We start from the raw sequence: 7,212 nt of genomic DNA, 5'->3' as shown, positions 1-7,212 counted from the left end.
TGGCGCCCCTTTGTGGTCTTGGGACTCTAGTTAGTGTGCGGTCGCCTATAATATTCCGATAATGCAAAAATCAAACAAACTAATAATTGGTTCAAACTTTATTTTCATAACAGAAAGGTGTTTGTATGGCAAGTCTCTTAAAGTTGCAACGCAAGCGAACGTTCGAAAAACTTCTGACATACAAATTCAACATCAAATGCTGATAGCTACATGTCCTAAATTTGACCTTTGACCTTTGAAACGACCGATAGCGTTGCAACTTTATGGGACTATGACTATATAATCACAATTCATCAGCACATGTTTTGCTGTCGGTCAATTTCCACTGCTCGCAAACAATCTGTTGTAATTTTCCAGCACAACCTTTGTTCATTATTTTTCCATATCTCACAATCACACAATCTTTATTCCCATTTTCTTCGGAATTCAGCTCTGCGCATACTGGGAAAAATTCGGCTCCCATTCCTTGGTCTTTAACTTCGAACTTTCCCGATTTATATTTAGCTTGGATATAGTATTCGCTATTCATAAGTACGTGAAAATCTTCTTCGGGGACTTGGGTAAGATTATTGTTTTGTTTTAAAAGAAACACATTCGTAAATAAGGTTGAAGTTTTGTTCTCACAAAAGGTCAAAGCTGCGTGGCGCCCAAACCCATCATCACGTTTATGTGTTGTGGGAAACTTTGTTTGCTCCTCAAAAACAACTTCATTACACCCAGCAAATTGATTGGCGCTTTCCGGGCAACTTCGAGTTCGGTTTCGTTTCGAAAAAAGTCTGCTTCCTGGGCAAACTTCTTCGTGAATTGTCGGCATCCATGGACCCCATTCGGTGCAATTCGAACTAGTTTTGCTGTTAACTCTGTAACCTATTTCACAATTATGAATTGATTCCTCGGTAGTTGTTTTTTCTCCATCGAAAAAACACTGAAAATTATCAACCTTCGTTGAAAATCCATAAATTGAATTAAACATAAAATTCGGAGATGCTTGACTTTCACTATCAAGAATTCCAGAAACGTTGAAGGAGAAAAGAGCGCAATGATGAAATTTGCTTTCAAATGTTAAACACTTTTGATGACGTAGGCACAGCTCGGCACAGTGAATTTTTGATGTAAAATCTTTTTGGTGAATCATTTCGCGATTTAAAAGTTCGAAAAGGTCAGAATTTATCAAATAAGGCCCTAAAATGGCTATTCTGCTGGTGGGCAATGAAACAACAGCCCAAAATACGAGAAACGAGCAACTAATAATTTGCATCAATTTAAGCGACATTGCTCTATTTACACAAAATGAGGCTTTTGCAATATTAAATACCTTTTAAATTAAACGAATATTTTAATAGGACATGAAATATGTAGGGATATTTAAGAATATCCAAGGAAAGATTTGAAATTACGTTAAGGTTTGATCTACATAATTGAAGCTGCCAGACCAGTTAAGGTTATTAAAATCTCAATTAATAGTAGACAGAATGAAGTTTGTTTAGGTGCTCAAACGGGAAATATCAGTTTTCTAAATACGATTCCCGTCAATATCAAATAATTGCTTATATACTGTATTCGTATGCTCCCTCGCGCGACCCTTAGCGCCCTCCGTCAATACTTATTTTTTTGAATTTCAAATATGCGAGTCAAGAAAAAAAGTTGGAAACAGTCAGTTCTGTTCATTTGGAATAACAGATACAGAACATACTTCCTCTGAAATTCGAAGTAATTCGAACCTAGAGGAACTCCAACAAAGAGCAATCCGGAAAAGCTTAAATAGAAGATTAGGGAGAAGGTGAAGGTGGGGACTAGGGAAAAACAAGGAAGCTCGGTAATGTGCGTACGCACATAATGTTCCGACCCTGCTCATCCACATTCTTGACTTAATTGGCTACCAAATGATGTAGAGATAGAAGAGATACATACCGTTCACAGAACCACCAATGGAGTACAATAATCCCACTCTAGACAGCCGATGAAACTTGTTGTTAATAGGAATATTAAAAAGGACAACAACAAAAATCAAATAACAAACATCAAGTACGACCGAAACTCGATAAATTTGAAAAAAAAAATGATAAAAAAGCAAACTCGCGTCAGATAAAACCTAAACAAAACAAATTAACCTATACTTCATTAGAAAAGATATGGGACCTGTCCTTAATGCGACTGGGTAAGAAATCGAAAAAAAAGAGAAAAAAGGGTACATTTTCAAAAAACGCATCTGTTTTTGCAAAATATTTATTTTTCAAGTCTTAAATATCATTAAGTATTAAGCGAAACACCTAAAATGTCAAAAAGTATCTCCATAGGAAGAAATTGAGACCTGTCACTATCCAATATACGTCATACGACTACAAAAAGAAGGATAAATAACGGCATAATGGAAAATTTCAGTTAATATTTGCGTGAAAATGACGGTCAAGCCGCTCAAACCATAAACTTGTCACTAAGAGCATGAAAAATTTTCAATTGCGCAGTGTTTCAAAGCCAATGGGACCTATCATTAAAGTTAAAACTTGAAATCAAAATTTTAAATTAAAATCCTTGAAACCACAAAACAAAGGTTAAGACTGGAAGCGTTATAAAGATTAAAATATAGCTCCCTGTAAACGGGTTGCAACCTGTCTTTGCAGAGAATAAGCTAAGAATCCACTGAAAAACGATTCTAAAAAATGACAAAGCTCAAAAATCCAAATTTGTTTTTAAACCTAAAAATTCTCAAAAATCATAACAGACGTAAGATTTCAACAAAAATGTGAATAAAACTGCAACACTTTAGAAAACCAGTTTGAGCCGAAGAAAAGCCAATTTAGGAAGCCACGAGACTACAAGTAAAAACAAATACAAGCAGAAGCCAAAACTTCACAAACAATTTAACAAAACCACAATGCTTAAGGCGCTATAAAGAAAAAATGCCATCTGGAAGAACTGTAAATCAACATTTGTTTTAACAAGTCTTCCTTATAAAGGGAAAACGTAAAAAAATGACCACAAAAAGAAACCCAAAAACTCATCAGTTTAGAAATCTCGAAAATGTTTATGATACTAAGTGGTCTCTAAAAGTTTTGAGTCAAAACATATAACCCAGCGCGAAAATAATGTTTGATTCAACAGTCCTAGTTGGAGCTTCTTAATGTTGACATTGGGTTAGATGGTGACAAAAAGAAAGCAGAAAGGAGACATTTGAAAAAGTCTCTTTTTAAAGTTAGTTTGAATGTCAATAAAACAAATAGGTAATAATTGAAATCCTTAAACAGGTTTCGCTATACGTCTTGGAAAGCATTTGAGACATATGATTTCTAGGTGTATATCGTAAAACAACAAAAGGACAGACAAACATAGGCAAAAACATTTTTTGATTTTTGCGAGAGAATTGTGTTTCAGCTCAAAAAAATAAGTTATTCAACAAAAGCATTAACAAATTCAGATACGCCTTCTTCAACGTTGCGTAGTTCCCAACTATGCTGTCCTTGTATTGGACCAATCAGTAAAGTGATAAATTAACAAGTAAACAAAACGAACTAGTGAATTGCGCAATTATGCTCTAACATAGAAAAAAAAGTTGAAACCCTTAATAAAAAAACCCGTATTATCAAAACCAAAAAACACTAGTTAAATATAAAAACGTTACAGACATTAGTCTATAACTCACATGAATTGGTTTTCCGCCAGTTTTTAATGAGACTGAGAAAGAATGTGAGAGAAATAAAAAAAGCAGCTAAGTTTAAATGTTCACCGACGTTTTTCTTCAAGTTCGTATGAGACTTTATATAACAATTGAAAGCATTGTCTAGGTTCAGTTAAATTTTTCAAAGAATCAAATTGAGTCTTTTCGGGAAAGCTAATTCATTGAACTGCAAAAAGTTGAACAGATGAAAACAAAACGTAAGAAAATCATGAAAACGTACAAAAACAGCTTGTCACGGTCCTAAAAATTATGAGTTTAACTCTGAAACTAAACTATATTGTCGTTGGGCCTCTTTTTCTGTAAATTTTTTGTCAATATTGGAGGCGTGATTTGAAACTTTTGTCAGTAATTATTATATTAAACGACAAACTCGGAAATATTTTGATAGAAAAAAGGCCGCACCCCGTTAAAATCCAAAACATTTTTGCCGTAAGAATCCATGATGAGATCTAGATCAGGTCTGATTTTGCAGCACGTCTAAGAAAACACTGGATTATTTCAATGAATGCGAAATAGAAAAACTTTTATACAAAACATTTTTGTTATATCAAAAATAAATAATGCATTTTGTATAATCAAGGATCTTGAATTTGCAAAAAAGTGGAAAAAATAAAATTACGGAACACTTGTAAAGCAAGCGGGAGTACAATTTTCTCGCTTTTAGAACTTACAAAGAAATTGACCACAGTTTTAGGTTGTCTACTTCCAGCAAAATTAAAGAAAGTGGGTTAAAAAAACATATTTGATCCTATTTATTACGAAAGTCTGAATAGCAAAAATATGAGGAATATATAGCAAAAATTCTGGTCAAACAATTCAAATCCAGCAATTCAGCTACCCCCTCTCTCTTTAAAGATAAAATAAATAACACCAACTTGAACACTTTGATCATATTTTATCGAAACTGCTCACAGATACGAAAAGAGTGAATAAAACAACGGAAGATTGTCTACTATTCTCAAAACTATTTAAACCTCGATAACTCCTTGTAAAGAACCAAAATCAAAAAATATATATTTGATTTTATATTTTACGCTGGATGGACTTCCTGATGATACCACTCACAACTATCTACAATAGTTTTATCGATTGGCCAAGACTGAGGGTTAAAAAACCGATTTGAGTATATAGTTCCCGTCCCCATTAAAGTGGCCGGATCAATAAAGTAGAACATTTTGAGAAGATATAGAGATCAAATTAGGACCGTTAACACAATTATCGGCTACTCTTCTGCTATTTGACCAGACCAAAAATGAATGTAGTCAAAAAATATTCACAATGAATTGGGACAGCGAATCAATTAAAAAACCCCTCTAATGTGATCAATCTACATAGGAAAATGAAAATGAAGAATTCGAGATTTTTGGCAATAAATTCAACAAAAAAGGTTATCTCAATAAACATAAGTTTTACCTGTGTTATCTTTTTCTTTTTGTAGTGACAGAGTGCTTGCATAATACAGACTGTTATACATGGGATTCGCATAACAGGGGACCTATTGAAAAAATTGCCGGAACTGGAAAAAATAGACTTGAAACTTATACCAAAACAAAATTCTCAATCATCTGAGCAACTATGGATTCCTTAGCGGAAAATGATTTTTTAGAAATAACAGTTTTTTTGTTAGTCAGCGATTTTTATGCGGAAAGAAATTGATAACCAAAAAGAAATTATTGAACCTCGGTTTCTGGTTTGAAAAAAAAAGAGAAAAATGTTTGATAGACACTGAAACTCCTTTGATTACATCATTAATCTCTTGGATAATTATAAACATTGAACTCATATGAAGTTGTTCGTCGACAGCTTCACATTTAAATCAACAAAAATAGAATAAGTAAGAAAACTTTTCTCAGCTCCAAAATGCCTTATAATATTGTCTAGTTTTTTGGACAGAAGTCATGACAGAGTATTAATGAAAAGTTTTCCTTTTGATACTGCCATATTAACGCTAGCAAAAAGTTGCAATCAATTCGATCAATTTCATTAGCTCATTTACTCACTGCTTTTTAGTTTTTTTTGTTAATTGCTCTTTTTAGAGAGTCAACGGTAAAAATGAGTTACGCTCTAAAGCTAAAGAAATAGTTGGGCCTAATCTTTTAGTTTTTACTTAAATTTTCGAAATTTTTATATTTTGTGCTCACATTTTAGTGGCTTCATATTATATGCATTCCCGGACACATTTGCCATATTTTTGCCTGATGAATTACTATGTGGTGAAACCAGCAGTTCTTTCTCTTTTACCGGGGTGCATAGCGTATTGGAGCTCAAATACTCAAAAAATCCGTTTTTTGAAACACAAATGTAAAAGAACGACTCAATGAGAATACTTTTTTTGCCATTTATTTAAGAATTTCTTCTTACCCCACTGAATAGTCATAACTTAATAGCGCGTTGGCAGTATCAAATTCACACTTTTGAAACTTTCCCAATACTAAACAAAAACAACAAATAAAATTGTAAGCTATAGTATTGTTAAATTCTTTTTCCTGATGAAATGCGCTTCTCTCATTAGTAAGTTTTTCACTTTTGCCACAACATTTCGAACTGTTCTCATCTCATAAAGTTTTCAATTTGAATTAAGTGGGTGCTGTATATTCTTTTTAAGCCCATCCGACCCTCTCAATAAACTAAAACAGAATTTTTAGGCGGCCCAGATATTACCCAGTTTTCAGGCGCAAGGATCTTTGTGCCAGGACTCTATTTCGCTAGGGTTACTAATGATTATTCTCTGACAGATACATAATTTCACAAGCACAAAACTAATATGAGCCACTAAGTGTATGTTTGAACAGAATCGTAGTCGTCCGAAGGACTTATCGCCCTAACACAAGAGTGCCTGCGCTGGAGTGTTGGGTATTATGCCCGAGGGAGATTAAGATTTTCTTCTAACGTATTTAGAGAACCAAAGGTTACGAAAGTTTTGAATTTCTCTTGAAAATGAAGTTCATAGTACATAATTGGGGATTAGTTAAAGAAATGTTTTCTTAAAATTATACAGGAGCTGAAGTAAATAAATCAAACGTCTTTGTCTCCGATAGCAGCCCATTAATTATAGCGGTTTGATTCAAATGGCAAGGGTTAAATTCTTTAGTTTGAAAATTTATCCTAGACTTAAGGAATTAAAAGACTAATTTTTGTGTCCTAATTTTAGTGTCCTATAGGACACTAAATTTATGACAAAAAAGTTAGACTTTTACTTCCTTAATTCTTGTTCAAGTTTTCAAACTAGCTCTCTACCTCAGAGTTTTAGTGACCGATAAAATCGTAAATTCTCTAAATTGATTTGCTATGCCATTATCATACAGCATCATCTATATGCAGTTTCATAATGAAATCAAGCTTCAATATTTACAAAACTTCGCTATTGTTTTTCATTAGTTATCTTGATTATCGTGCATTATGTAGAGAAGGTTTTGCTTTATCTACTACATGTTCGGTTATTGTGCATATGTACCCAATCAGAGAGCCCTTTCGTATATTTCTTTTTAAGCTTCTCGCTCTTATTTCTATGGCAACATTTATATCAAAATTTAATA

This window comes from Convolutriloba macropyga, chromosome 10 (genome assembly GCF_964194025.1).
Source record: "Convolutriloba macropyga chromosome 10, txConMacr16.3, whole genome shotgun sequence".
Lineage (NCBI taxonomy): Eukaryota > Metazoa > Xenacoelomorpha > Acoela > Convolutidae > Convolutriloba > Convolutriloba macropyga.
This window is presented reverse-complemented; position numbering follows the sequence as displayed.